The 15,356-nt window shown below is 42.6% G+C and overlaps 1 long non-coding RNA gene across 1 annotated transcript; it reads left to right on the forward strand.

Annotated features, from left to right (window-relative positions):
* Positions 1-11,876: 11,876 nt before the first annotated feature.
* Positions 11,877-13,600, forward strand: LOC140578225 (uncharacterized). Its single transcript, XR_011982323.1, has 2 exons — positions 11,877-12,002; positions 13,384-13,600. It is a non-coding gene; the product is annotated as an uncharacterized lncRNA (long non-coding RNA).
* Positions 13,601-15,356: the final 1,756 nt, after the last annotated feature.

Below are 15,356 nucleotides of genomic sequence, written 5' to 3' on the forward strand. Positions count from 1 at the left end.
AACACAATTAATCACAATTTATCAGTGAATTATATGAATCAAGTCATATTACTGATTGACTTGCAATCTGGGTTTTAGGAAAAGAATTATCCTCTTCACATTTGCAAGGGTGAGGAGCAGAAGATCCCCACAAATTTGTGAATAATATTTGCCCCCCCCCCCCCAACTTTAATCCATAACAGTTTGCTAGTCTGAAGGATGACATAAAAGTCAATTTTTAGCAATTTCCAGACAAACAATACTGTACTGTATATTTTGCATATCAAATTACTTTATTATTTACTATCTAGACCTTTTAATATAATATACAAATCATCTAAATTATTCCCCTCTATGGTACTATTATACAAATGAGCACTATGTTTTGGACCCATTATTAAAATGCAAAATTAATGGCACTGAAAAGTTACTGTGAGAAACGTGAGATTCCACGGTCACGAAGGCTGGCTGCTCAAAGTATCCAAGCTCAAATTTTTAGTATTGAAGATATAGCATGCATTTACGCTAACAAATATTATATATCACTAATATTTATATATTGTATGATATTACGAGCTCCGCGTTGTTTTCAGTTTTTTTGGCTAACACGTCTTCTGTGATTTTCTGAGATCTTTCAGTACCCTCAAAAAATGTTTGTGTTTAACCGTTTACAGCCAACTTGCGAACAAAACCCTGAATGTACAAACGTGCAAATACGAAGGGGTTACTGTGCATTATGGGTATAGGTCACGGAAAGGACAGACTCAATATTTTTTGCTATCTCCATGTGAAATCAAAGACAGCTCACTACATGAAGAGGGCAGAGGGTGAGGATCTTATCTTAATGGAATGAACGTCAGGATGTGTGGTTGCACAACTTGACACATAGGTAACGAGGTTTATTCCTGAAACATTTCATCCACGGTGCCATCAAGAGCTTTCAAAAGCAACCTCTTCATTAGGTCTTTACAAATGCGAAAGAATTTGAAATTGGTCTTTTAGACCCTGCCTTGGCGCGCGCTTCCGGCACTAAGTAATCAAAATACCCCGGTGTTTCAATTTCCGATGTAGCGATCTTCGGATGTATGAGTGAATGATCCAGACCAGGTCCCTGTAAACCCTGCCAGTCCTCTTGATCGTGGACCTCACAGTCTTATTGTGCAGCCAGATGGTAATATCATCCAGATGCACAGAGTCGCTACTGAGCCCATGAGCATGCAGGCGTGTCTGTTAGGACTTCCCACGGCTTGGGTCAGCTTGCCGATTACCGAGGTCATGACAGTGAATTGTGGGTAATCAGGTCCCTCGAGCCTCTCTGGCCGCGATTCATGCACGCGTTTGGAAACCCCTGTAATTTCTCAGTCATCATTTGGGCCACATGAAGGGGAAGATGACGATGACATTCTAAGTGATGTTTAACGCCACGTCTTGTGGGGTAAGCGACCTCAGCTTTAATGTTTCAGTCTTTGTCTGTGTTCCCATAGTGTTCCTTAGCTCTCTGTACGGTGTACCTCAGCCACAAACAAAACACACGTACATCAACACATAAACTCAAGTCCAGACTTGCAAATTGTCTTAATTACCAGTAATACTGTGTCTTGAAGATCTTCAGAACTCCAAAAGCTCCGAAATCGTTGGTGAAATCCGGCAATGACCCCAACGAATGGCCGTGACCTGGCTAAATGCAGAGACCACAGGAAAACACGTGTTTCCCTTTAGTCTTCTGTCACACATCCACACCCCCCCCCCGCCCTCAAAAAAATAAAATCATGGGTCTGGGTCTATTTTCCTCCCCCCTGAAGCAAAGTGAAAAAATACCAGGGTTCCCAACGGGGGTGGATGGGGGGGGGGGACAATGCTGCCCCCCATTACCTCATTTAGAGGCATGCACAGCGGCCAATGGCTTTTTGATATTGGATATGCATATTCCAGAAGACAATGAAGGCTTTTCATTTGTAGTAATTCAGCACGAAGCGCCAAATGCATGTGTCAAAATCATTTCCAAGCACAGTCATACAGAGACTGCATTATGGTCTACTTCTCATGGCAGGGATAATGGACTGGTTTTTTTTTTTAAATGGGGATCTTCTTTTGTTGCTCAAATACCGTGCATCAGCTTAATTGAGAGAAATAATAAGCCCATCTGCTTATCTGTTTCAGGGTGTCAAACATTCCAGTAGCTCTGAGCATCGTGGCAGTAGATCTGCGCTCAAAGGCAGAAACCCAGCGCGGGCGGCTGGGTTTAAGTGGCGGAGGGGAAAAAGTGTGTAGGTGTAGGAATCCAGGGCGGAGGCCCTCGAACTGAAACACGCTCCCACTCCGGCACGATTCCCGCCCCCTATTCCCACCCCTCCACCCCACCCCCCCGTAAAAGGCCAAAGATGAAAAACACATTGTCATCCGTATAAACACTTTACAGGGGCGTCGAGCGCGCGGCCTTCAAAGGCAGAAAAACGCACAAAAGCAAGCGGCCTCACGCCAACGGGCCCCCCCACACCCCGTTTAAGCGACCCATCTCACTCCTAAACAGTGTTAACAAGATCAATCTTAAAGCCGACGGAGGTGTTTAAAAAGAAGAGTAGCATTGCACGCCAGCAGGACAAACAGGGCGACGGTGACCTCATTTGGACCTGGGCGAATCCCTATTAGGAAATGTGTAAGATCTCCTCTGGGACCACAAAGCAGGCAACGTCAAGACGGAATGATAACACAGGGTCTCGGGACCACGTTCTGATATGTAAATGCATATTTACACCCCGGCTTCCCCGTGACACACGTGAAGCGCCTTCTCTGTCACCCTGGCTCTCCTCTAGGCGCACTAGCCCTGGCAGGACCCGCTCCGGTCTGGCAGGCCACAAGTGAGGGAGACTTGGCTGCAGATCTGCACCGGGAGCTCCAGGAATGTCTGTCACTTCCTCTGGGGAATCTGTGGCAGCGGTGGCAGCTGGGGGAAAAGGAGCCCAGTCGACCCAGCAGATGTTCCCACCATGTGACCATGTAGCTGTACTGTAAGGGAAGTCAACCCAAGCGAGCCCTCACTGGCCATTTCATATTACTTTGACTCTAGGATTATTATTACAATCCAACACAGTCATCCCATTATTGTATTTGGCAGACACTTTTATCCAAAGTGACGTAAATTTTTGAGAAAACGGGGCCAAACAAACCCTGGGGCAGTTGGGGTAATGGGCCTTTGCTCAAGGGCCCAACAATGAAAACACTCTATTGACTGGGGGGATTTGAACCTACGACCATCAGATCACAGGTACAGCATCCAAACCCAGAGAGCACAGACCCCAAAGAGATGACATGCTTTCACATTTCGTACACCCTATGGATTGTGACTAGGTGTGGCATTTTAATCTCGCTTGTCAATATGTTCTTGCAGAAGGACAGTGACTTGCACGGGCAGGAATTTAACATTCGAATACAAAAAAAAAATGAGGTCAGCGTCGACAGACACCTGCGGTGCATTAGTCCGTGGACAATGAGTGGCGCAAAGCAGAAGCGAAATCGTCAGGTGCCCCCGTCTTTCCCCGCTCCAGAAGCCAACTGTCGTGTTTGATGTCTGTGGAAGCAAACAGGGCCCCAACGTCCCCCCCCCCCCGGCCTGCCATCAGCCCACCGCACACCCCTCTCTGTACACACACCATCCCGAGGCCATGGGCAAACACAAGTGGTCCGGAGCCTCCGCATCGCGGCTAAAGGAGCCCCCCCCCCCTTTTTTTTAACAAGTCAGCTTGTGTTATTTGTTTCTGCGCATTGTGCGGCTCTGAATGCGTTACGTAAGGGCCGCACTGCTCTGGCATGCAAGCACTGAATTACGGTGGCAGATGGCAGGGCCTCATTCAGCCCCGCACTGTGCCAACATTCCAGGTCAGATGCCCCCCGCGCCCCGCACAAAGGCCCCAGGAAGTGGGGATGAATGTCCCCCCAGTGTAGCCTGCTGAGCCTGGGCCCGCAGTTAAAGCTATCAATCACATGCACTTGCTGATGCCTGGCTATGCCATGGTGGTCGGCCTGTCTGCCTCTTTATGCGCGCCTCAATAGAGCTTTGCACCTTCCCTCTTTTGTTCTGGATCAAGCCGAAGTGTGAGTTCTGTTCCCCTAATGAGGAGAGAAACATTCATAAACCTACATTGTTTTTTTTTTTTTGGGTTTTGTCTTGGTTTCTCGTTTTTTTTTTTTTTCCCCCCCAGCCCTCAGCACATAAATAATTTACACTTTGATCAGTGTTACAGTCGTGGGTCCGTCTTTTTACAGTGTCGTTTGAAAGCCGTCGCTAAGGGGGTGACAATGGTGCAGAGGGTGAGGGATGAGGTCGGGGGGAAACTATCCGGAATTCTCTAATAATTATTTTGGGAGGATCGCCGCTGATGTTCGGCTTACTGAGCGCCGCTGATTGTACACTGGGCACAATGTCCGAAACTCGGCCCTGGTCAATTTACCAGATTCAACAGATGGGCTGTTCAAATCTCCTTTGAATTTAATCGTCTTGTGCTGAAGCTTGTCAGTGCAAAGGAGGTATTTATGCTAGCCTGTGCAAATGTTGACTCATTATGGCAGTATTCAAAATATTAGAACTATCCCAGAAGTAAACGATGTGTCATAAGCAGGGAAATATTTTTTACCCAAACTGATTTCATTCAGTCAGGAAATAGCACAAAATGCCGTTGCTTTGAATGATATTTTTTGAACAGTCATATTAATGATTCGACGAGTCATGGTCGTTGCATGTTCAACAAGGTCATTGCGGCAATCTAGTTTGTGAGTGTAATTTACATAGCCAGTGGCAGGCAACCAAAGCTCTATTTAGTAATGAAGAGGGTTTCAAAGGACTTTTGATTGAAGTTTATAAAAAGTGCAATCTGGATTGACAGAGAATCCAAATCACCTCCTTATGGTTGGCAGAGCTTCAAGGGCCAAAGGTTGTATTTTAAAAGGGTATAAGGGAAATGGGCCAAGTTTGGGAAGAGAGCAGTAATTTAGCATTTTTAAAGTTAAATGTATGAATATGCATGAAGTCAGGAGCAGGCTTTCTCAGGAAGTGTCTTCTTTCATATCTGTAATAAACAAGAAACTCACATGTACCTAGCTCATTCCTTCTGTCATGGTTCCATGCACTCTATAGACCATAGCGACAGTGATTGCAATCATTGCATTCTCTAGAAAGAGCACAGCAGCTAAATAGATTCTTATTTTATGCAAGTAATTCTTTGGGCAGAACTTCTATACAAAGAAACATATACATAAACATGCAAAAACCCAGTTTGTATACAGCTATGTATACAGAAAGGTGATGGATTTTGCAGGATCACCAGATGAGTAATTAGTGTACACAGTTCCCTTTCATGGTAACTTACAGCGCTGTACACACTCCCATTCTCCACTATTGGTGTATAGCGCTCTCCACAAAGCGCGGATTGTCCACAGAAAAATAGCCAAGTTTTAGAGTGTCTTGTGCTTCCAAATTGAGCATGTCGACAGGCTGGGAGCGGAGTGACAGGGAGACGTTGAGTACAAACCCTGAAAAGATCATCGACTTGTGTGGTACCAAAGATTCTTCAGTTCCTTGTCGTTCGGACAAGCCCTTGAGTTATTCCTCAGGTAATGCCTCTCTCTGTAGACTGCCATCTATGTAACCCCTGAATTTTTCTAAAACTGTATTTCTCAATCTTATGTCTAATGGGCATGTCTCAATATGTCGTCTTTAAACGTCTTACATGCTTATATTTAGTTTATTACTTTTCATTTCCACTACGGCCAACGAGATGGATATTTCACTTCACTGTATGCCTCGTGTCATATAACTAGAGATAAATAAGAGACAATAAAAATGCTCTGACTTTGACTTAATGTGCAATTTTACTGTCCGTCTTTGATTGAAACACCTGACTAACTTTATCATTTTCACTTAAATTGCTTCATTTTGAACTTTAAATAATCATAACAACCGTAATTTGTTCCACTCTCTTGTGTGGAAAAGGTGGCCTTACTGAATATTCTAGACAGGTTCAGAATGGAAATAACAGACTTTTCAGGACATACATCAGGCAGCCTTTGAGGTGTTGGTGGGGCCGCGCGCGTAGAATCTGCCCAATCAGGTGTGGGCGGCCGGTGGGGCCCGATTCCCCGCTCGGCCCTCCACGTGCTCGGGAGCCGAGTGACGGCGGCGGCTGCCTTTCATGCGGCAGGCCTCCTCCCGTTATTAATGTGGAGAGGAAATCCCATGAGAGGCGACTCGTGGGTTGCCGCTGACCTGACAAATCTGAAAGATACACACACCGCCAGCGTCTCCCAGTGCAGCTGTCTGCCAGCACAAAGCCCAGCCTGTTAGATAAGGAAGTGCCAGCTGGACCAAGTGCCCCCCTAGCCCCCCCCCCCCCCAGTCCCAGCTCCAGAGAAACAGCCCCCCCCCCCGCCTCGCCTCCTGCACACCTCCCTTCCCCGCCACTCATTACCACATGCCAGGGTACTTGCCAAGTGGGCAGCTGTCAGCTTGGGTGGCAGAGAGCAATCGAACATGAGGGCGGGAAGAATAGCAAGCGTACTTAGACCACTCCACGACTTTGCGAGAGACAGAGCGCGGGATGCAGAGAGAGAGCGAGGGAGAATGAGAGAAACAGAGAGAGAGGGAGAGAGAGTGAGTGAGCACTGTGTGCAGTTTTTTCCTCCCGTTCCCTTTGTTTTCCTAACAAAAACATCGGGCTCAGAGAGGATGTCGAACAAGTTAATGGGCATATCGCGAGCATAATTGCAGCCCCCAGGATCACGTAGAGCCCCTGCCACACACCAGCACTGGGGGCCTTCCTGTTTGGCCACTGCAAACACTACGCTCTCAGAGCTATTACTCCACATTATATGTAATTGAATAATGTGAACAACTCCATCAAAGCACCAGGCAGTTTACTTTGGGGCACGAGAGCGGAATCCTTCCCAGACTGCAGGCAGAACAGCAGTTTACTTTTTTTTCTAGGCTGTCGTTTCTTCCACTGAAGGGGTCAGGTGGTTCTGTCAGGGCCAAACAAGAAGAGAAAAAGAAAACAATCCAGGATATACATCTAACAGTGTAGCAGGACAATTTAGACATTCTCCTGATTACAAATAGTTCTTTCAAACCATGTACCTGAATATTATTGCCTGATTATGAATGAATAAATGAATGAATGAATGAGTAAATGAATGTTACATTTATATAGCACTTTTCAAGAAACCCAAAGCGCTTTAGAGAACCAATGGGGAGCCTCTTCAACCACCCCCCCCTTGTGTGGCCCCCACCTGGATGATGCGACGGCAGCCATTCTGCACCAGTACGCTCACCACACTGTGGCTAAGGTGGTGAAGGGGCAGGAGAGAATTCACCAGTTAGATACGGGGGATGATTAGGAGGCCAGATCTGATAGGGTCACAGTGGGCAGCTTTAGCCAGGACATCGGGGTTCCACCTTTACGCATTCCAGTGTCCAGGAGTCTTTTAGAGATCTAAGAGAATCAGAACCTTGGTTTTACTTCTCATCCGAAACATAGGACCATTTTCAGCGCAGTGTCCCCATCACTGCAGTGGGGGCACTGGGATGCACACAGACCACAGGACAGACTAACCTGTTGGCCGCACCAGCACCTCTTCCAGCAGCAACCCAGCTTTCCTAGTTACTGGACTCTTCTCCTAACACTGGATTACCTGTGCAGGTAGAACTGCAGGTGCTTGAATGTACCTGAGTACTTGATTAATTTTGTCACAAAGCTGCATAAAAAATGCCCCTGAGAGTTTTATTGTTTATTACCCCCAGAAAATATCAAAATAATTATCTGACACAAGAAATGGGGAGTGTGTTCAATTTTGAGGTATCAAGCCTATTCATGCAGTTCTCAGTGTATCTATAACACATTCATATCTGCAAAATATCAGTACATGAGTTACAAACTAGATTGTTTTTCCTAAAAATGTTGTCATTTTGGACAACCAACCTCACTGGGACCAATTTAACAGCATCTGGAGAACAACCACAAGAACTATTATTGGTCTGGAATCGGTCTGGCACTGGTGTGGAATCGGTCTGACACTGGTGTGGAATCGGTCTGACACTGGTGTGGAAACAGTCTGACATTGGTCTGGAACTGGTGTGTCCTTTTTTGGGAAGCAGTGAGTGTCGCACAGAGGTCAGTCTAGAGCAGCCAGCCGAGTATAGTTAGGGCACATGGTCCACTTCCCATTGTCACCTGTGCCACCTTTGTCATCTCCTTGGGCGGCAGGGGGGCAGACCCATGGCCCAGGCACCCAGTAGCTGGAGACACACACTGGCAAGCAGATGATGGAGGAGATCGAAGCCAAAAGCAGGTATTAAATCACAAACACTCTGACACTAAATGACAGCAGTGGCATGTTACAAAAACACCCTTCTTTCTCTTACTATTTTTCTTTCCAGTTGATATGCATTATTAGCTTTCAGAAGAAAGCCAGAGTTCAGTCTTGGAAGTGATTAAGACCTACATGCAGTTGAGAATGTGATTTTAGAATGCATGTTTACAGGTTCAATGCCTGATTTTTTTTAAAGAAATTTTTTATACTACTTCTTGTTTTTGTTTGAAGACTTGTTTGAAGAAATTGAAAATTTCCTGTCTCTCATTGTTTATCATATAAATATTTTTTGTCAATAATTCTGGTGGGGGCCACAAATACTGGATATCCAAATAATTAATACCATACTAATTCCACAAAAATACTGTTATTACTGACTCACTAAGTAATAAATACAAAAGTGACCTTCACTGAAATACGCATTGGTCCAGCATATTTCTGAATTCATCTTATAAGAGGTAATCTGCAATAAGTACTGTTTATTGCTTACTTCATTTCGAAATTTTAATCATGTTCCTGTTTTTGTATGGTGTGACATTCCTTTTTAGGTCCAAAAACAAAAGATACAGAGGTCTGAAGTGAAACAAGACATAAGACCAGACCACATTTGCTCTTTTAACTGCTGAGAGTTTTTGAGTGAAACCAAATGTGTAAAAATGTGCACTGCATGCCATTCTGTGCCCAAGATTAACAGGGCCAAGCATGGCTGACTTCAGGTAACAGAAATAATTGCCTTTCAAGAACTTTAAGACCATATTCTGAGAAGAAAGTGTTAAGTTTTACACGACTCCTTCTTTAACCTCTGCTTTTCATAGATTTGCATGATTTTCCATAGAATTTGCATGAACTCATCATCGTTACTTAGTGCTAAGTAAGGCAGTATTCCGTGTCTCTTTTTTTTCCCTTTTAATCAGATGCTCAAATTTCATGTCCTTCATCCGATGGGAAGAAACTAGGATTCCATTCATCGTTACCATGTAGATTTTCAAAGAGCTCCTTCAAGGCGTCGTGAGATTGCTTGATAACAAATCATAAGTGTCATGTTCAACTTGAGAAAAGAAGCACACCGTCATTCACCTCCTCTTCATGGGTAAAAAATGTTTTTGTCTCTTTACTATAGTATAAAACCTGGAAATGCATTGTATTCATTCTTTCCCATGTACATATAAGGTTTCCCCAGTTAAAAGCTGAATCTGGCAATGAGAAAGAGTTGCATACACATTGGTTTAAAATAAAGAACACAAATAAATCATCTGTCAAAACATGTCTACAGTAATGTCCAATGACTAATCTTAGTTCACTTTGGGGTAATCTTTGAGACTGTTTGATTAACAAAGCACATCAAAAGTGACTCATTCACTTTGTGCATTAAGAAATTGCCATTACATATCCCAGAGGCCTCGTAAAGCCTATTCAGGAGTCCTCATTTTAGCGCCTTTGAAAAATGCACATTGTATATACATTAAAACATTTATCCTTGTAAGAAGTTAGTCATTGATGCAGAACAGAACCCTGTAAAACTCAGGGGCAGAGTTTTAATATACAGAGACCTTTTACAGTACCCACTGTTAGCAGTCCTGCACATGAAAGGCAAAAGGAGATGTTTCAAACGCTGCTTGTGCTCTCTATTGTCGTATGAAAATATTTCATGTTTGCGAAGCAGAGGCTGAATAACCAGCAATACCAAAGGTGGACAAAGAAAGTACTCAAAAGAAATATATTTGATTACCTTAATTGCATGTCATTCAAACAATGATGATTTTGCCATGAGACTAGTAATGACAAAAACTTCACAAATGTGTGGCATCACCAAAATTTTTGTGTTAGTGTTTACGCAAGAAAACTTACATATTAGTACGCCTCTCCTATGACATCTGGGAACTGTAGCGAAAATGTTAGTAAGAGAATTAATCGCAACATGCATACAAATAATACTTATAATATGTTAGTAATGTTAGTAAGCAGTACTCTTAGTGTCATAATTAAATTAATTTGTATGAAGTTCTCTAAAAGCCGCAAAAACATTATAGTTGGATTAAGCAATGTAGCTAGAGTCAATGAATTCTGAAGTGTTAAAACGATTACAATGCATAGATTTCACAGTCCGATTACCAACATTAATTATCGGCATGATGTATCTTTAAAAGATAGCAATACTCTTTTATTTAGCAAGAGAAATCAGTGAGAAATCATTCAGGTATTTTGCCCTGCTAGTAATGTTACACTTACCACAGTTGTTAGGGTTGCAGAATAATAAGTTTTACATGCGTGTGAGAACAGTGTATGGTAATGGTGTATATAACATTGCAAAAAGGATACAGTTTATTTTAAAGCTATGGCGAACAGGTTTGGTTCCTCATCTAAGGGCACAGCAGCAGTGTTCCTCCGGGAGCTTGAAGAAGTGCGACTCAACATGTCTGGTTCTCTGCCGGTTTCGGTTGCAGATCACATGTTTCAATGTACCCGAGGTGACTAGTACTGTTACTGACTGTATCATAATATTTGTCTGGGACACAAGAATCTTAAGTACATCTGTCCCCTTGGGGATAAGTCAGTCAACCAATCAATGAAGTTAAAATTTGATCTATCTATCTATCTATCTATCTATCTATCTATCTATCTATCTATCTATCATCCAACCAGTTACCGAGGACAGAGTCGTAGAGAGAACATCCTCCACATGCATACGCCAGATGTGGGACAGTCGTCCTGCTGCTGTGACCCATCAGTGCCACCAACAAGCTGTCAATGCAGGAAACTTTGCTCAGCCTCACTTGCATTGTGTGTCTCTGAAGACACACACCCTGATGTGCGGTGTCAGCTTTCACGTAGTTGAAAATTGAAAATTCATCTTAGATTTATGCTGAACCACAATCGCTACACACCCATCGACTGTGTGCCTCCATGACCTAAATTTAGCCAATTACCATAGACCTGTCCTTTTTGACATTATACCATTGGATCTGCATGTTTTTGCATTGCTTTTCACGTCTGTAATGAAATACCACACCATTGCTGGCATCTATACAGTATACATGGCGTCTAAGCTATGTTGTAACAAGACAGTCCAGCCGATGAAAGGCTTCAGGGTAACCACAAAATATGCAGTAAAAAAATAACAGACCTGGGCTTTAACAAGGAAGACGACTGTTGCATGTAGCTACAATTATTTCACCCAGACAGGAGCGGAAATACACAGTGAAGTGAAATAAACAGCGAAAAATCCCACAAAAATGCCCCACACAGATTCTCAATGACAAAATAATGAGGGTTAAAAAAAAAAAATCAAGAGGAGCAAATTTAGCCTTGTTGTAAGAAAACCCAAAGGCTGATTGTCTCATGTTTCTTGTGATGATTCATGTTGGGATTCAATTTTTTTTCCTAATTAAAACTACTAAAAATAAACCTTGTACTGAAGACAAAAGAATAGGGTGTTATTGGGATGTTATTTCAGATAACTTTTTTATATATTCATTTACACTGTTATGGTGCATATGAGCATATAAGAACTGATGGTAAAGTTTATTTAAAAGCTATGACAAGCAGTTCAGATTTAGTTCCTTATCTAAGCGCACAATGGCAGTGTTCCTCCTAGAGCTTGAAGAAGTGCGACTCTGGTGTTCGACTGGTTTCGGTTGCAGATCACAAGTTTCAATGTACTTGAGGTGAGTCGAGCTGTCTTGGTACTGTGGCCATATGTGATATTTGTCTGGGACTCAAGAATCATGATTCAGTAGTGTGTTTCTGCCAAGAAGTTTTGGACATGGGGTAGGCGCACACTGCGGATGGGACGTCAGTTCCATAATATATTTATAGGCTTACTTGTCATAAGACCATTTTATCATTTGCATGCATGGGGACTGGGAAGCTTCAAATCTATTTCCCATCAAAAGCTACGGCGCAGCGAAACAAACAACCAGTATTCTTTGGAAGGCATGTGGATCAGTGGGTTGGGATGCTACGTTTGTCATCAGAAGGTCAACAGCATGATCGCACTGTTGGGCCCTTGATTTCACCGGTACTACTCAGGCTCAAAACTTCAAACCAGATTTTTTTTTTTTTACAGTTCAGAAACTCATTTGTTTAAAAATGAAGAAGGAACATTTCACTTTATTCTAAAAAAAAATTGGCATTCAGGAACTATTTTTTCCCCTTGATGAGCAGATGTTAGCCAAGTCTGTTTTAATTATAGTGGCAATTTACCAGAGGAAGCTGTTTAGCACTAAAAACTGCAATAAGAATTATCTCATAATATCATAAAATTAAAAGCTAGAGAATGTAACATGAAGAAGTAATGGAAAAGGGTAGGGAGATCAGAAGCCACAGCAAGATAGATGTCCCTAGGGATGTCAAGAATCAGGAGAAAGAAAATGTGTCAAACCTCCCATTAACCTTGATCTCCCCATTTCAGCCTCCCCCTATGTCCCAGGTCTGTCATCTCTCCTTCTCAGGAAAGAGAATATGCAGGATGGCTTTGCATGGGAAAGGCTGTAGAACCTAATGGAATGTGCCCTAGAGTGCTTAAAACTTGCGTGGGAGAGGTTCTGCAACACGTTTAACCTGTCCCATTAACTGAAAAAGGCCCCTCCCACATGGAAAACCTCATGCACAGTCCCTGTGCCCAAGAAATGATTCATCAGTGTTCCTAATAACTACAGACTAATGGTACTGACATTCCATATAATAAAGATATTTGCTATGCTGTTCTGTCAGCATCTCAAACCTTTTGCGAAGGTCTTCGTTTACCTATGGTTTGCATACGATGCACATGTGAGATTCTTTATCTGAACAGCTTCAGCTGGAACATTGAACTCCATCCTGAGAATATTCATCCTTGAGTACTCTAGTGCATTTACTGTAGCATCATGCAGCCTCCCCTGCTGGGGAGAAAGCTGAAGGTGGTGCAGGTTTGTGGTGGCATAGATCACCAAAGAGCCTCAGTTTGTCTGCATCATTCGCTGCAAATCTTATATGGTTCTAACAAACAAAGAGGTTCCCCAAGGGACAGAATAGTGTCACTATTTCTGTTTGCTCTTTATTCCATAGACATCAGGGACAACAATACTGCATGCGATCTTCAGAGGTTCTCTGCGATTGTGGGATGTTTCAATGAAGGAAGAGGAGTACAGACTTCTGGAGAGTATTTGTTGGGTGGTGGGAGAAGAAACACCTAAAGTTCATTGTCTGAAAGAAGAATGTGCTGGAGGTAGACTTCAGGCAGGGAGGGAGCTGCTGACCACAATGTCATGTTCTTTCTTTGGGCTGGGGAGATATTGCAAGGGGGAAGAGTGAACAAAGTCTGAAGGAAAGCTAGCTCTATCTTAGAACTGAGACTAAACTTCTTGGAAGTGGTAATGGAGGGAACAAAGGTGGCCAAACTCTACTCATGAAGCCCATCCTCTCAACAAGGAGCTGGTACAGTTGGACAGCTGAGCAGTTCCAGAAGGTAAAAATCCAGACCATAATTTTGTTTCAGTCTCTGTGACTGTGACTCTTTATACTCAGCTGGTTGGTTGAAACAACATCTTGCTCCGGATTTTAACTTCCTGGACTTGGCCACCTATCATTTGCTTGTTCAGTGCTTCCAGTCTCCACGTCCCAAACCCACCCAGCTCAGAAGACACTAACCCAGGTCATCTCTAACCTGTTCCACCTGCACTAAATTATGCACCTTTTGTGTTTACAAGAAATGCTTCCACCTGACTTGTACCACCTGCAACCCTACTAGACACATTCTTGCTATATATTTATTCATTTTATGTGAGTGGGGGGGGTGGTCTTATGTTGTGATTTCAGTATCTGTGTATCCTTGTTCTATGTTATTTTATAATTAAATCATACACTTTCATACAATTTATTATGTTCAAATTTATTATATTTTCCCATCTTTCATAGTTGTGATTTAATTTTGGTGGACTATGAATTGATATCTTAAATTACAATCATAAATACATCAACAATAATTATCTTCCTTACATTAGGTCAGTGTTTCCCAGTCCGGTCCTCAGGTACCAGAGTCGGTTCATGTTTTTGCTCCCTCTGACCTCCCTGCTGGACAGTCTACATTTTTGCTCAAAAACATGGACTGTCTGTAGGTGCCCGAGGACCAGGTTGGCAAACATTGATTTAGGCTTTATATTAAAATATTGAAGTTTTATTTTCACAAGATTGTAGTTTCGTAGTCATGTCGGATTATAGTCCAACATTTCCTGATACATTTCAGGTTAATACTATCTGTTAAGCAGTTCCCCTTCATATCCATTATGTTGAAACCGCATTGCTTAGAAGCTCACTTTAACACATGCCAAGCAAGTGAAGAACGTGGTAATGCCCGCCCTTAATTTTATTTTACTTTGATTTCATTCAATTAAAATATAAATATACATTCTTTGTCAGAAAACATGAACATGCTGGCACATGCGCATTAATGTCATTGAATACAGCATAAAAAGGGAATGATGCTGAAAGGGACCAACAGATTAGTCATAAAAATGTCTTCCTTCCAAATCCATGTATGAAAACTTCCATTTTATGACTGCAAACATGTCAGCCAGCCTTGTTTCAGTGAGTACTCGAAATTATAGGGTTTTGTGAGGCTGAAGAAGAAAGAAAAGATTTAGTGCTCAAGGGGTTTTGCTCTTTTAAACCATTTGAAATATCCACTTTATGAGACTTTTCCCCCCAAGTTTTAGAACCACAAATAAGAACTTATTTGAAACCTACAACTGAAAGAAACAGGTACAGCAACTTCATATTGCCAAAATGAACCCTAATCTAAATCATTCGAGCATAAATACCACCCACAATTCTGTGCCTACACTTGACTTCCGAAAAACAACAAAAAATTCTTTTCTTGTTTATGTTTTGGATGTTTATACCCAGGAGGAAATTCAACGTCCTGCAAAACACACATAATTATGGGACTAGATCGGGTTATAATCTGTAACATGTTCTTTTTCATTCATTGTCTAATTTTTAGTAAATTAAAACAGTCGATCTGGTTTGAAAGGCATCAACGG

The sequence above is a fragment of the Paramormyrops kingsleyae genome, chromosome 13 (genome assembly GCF_048594095.1).
Source record: "Paramormyrops kingsleyae isolate MSU_618 chromosome 13, PKINGS_0.4, whole genome shotgun sequence".
Lineage (NCBI taxonomy): Eukaryota > Metazoa > Chordata > Actinopteri > Osteoglossiformes > Mormyridae > Paramormyrops > Paramormyrops kingsleyae.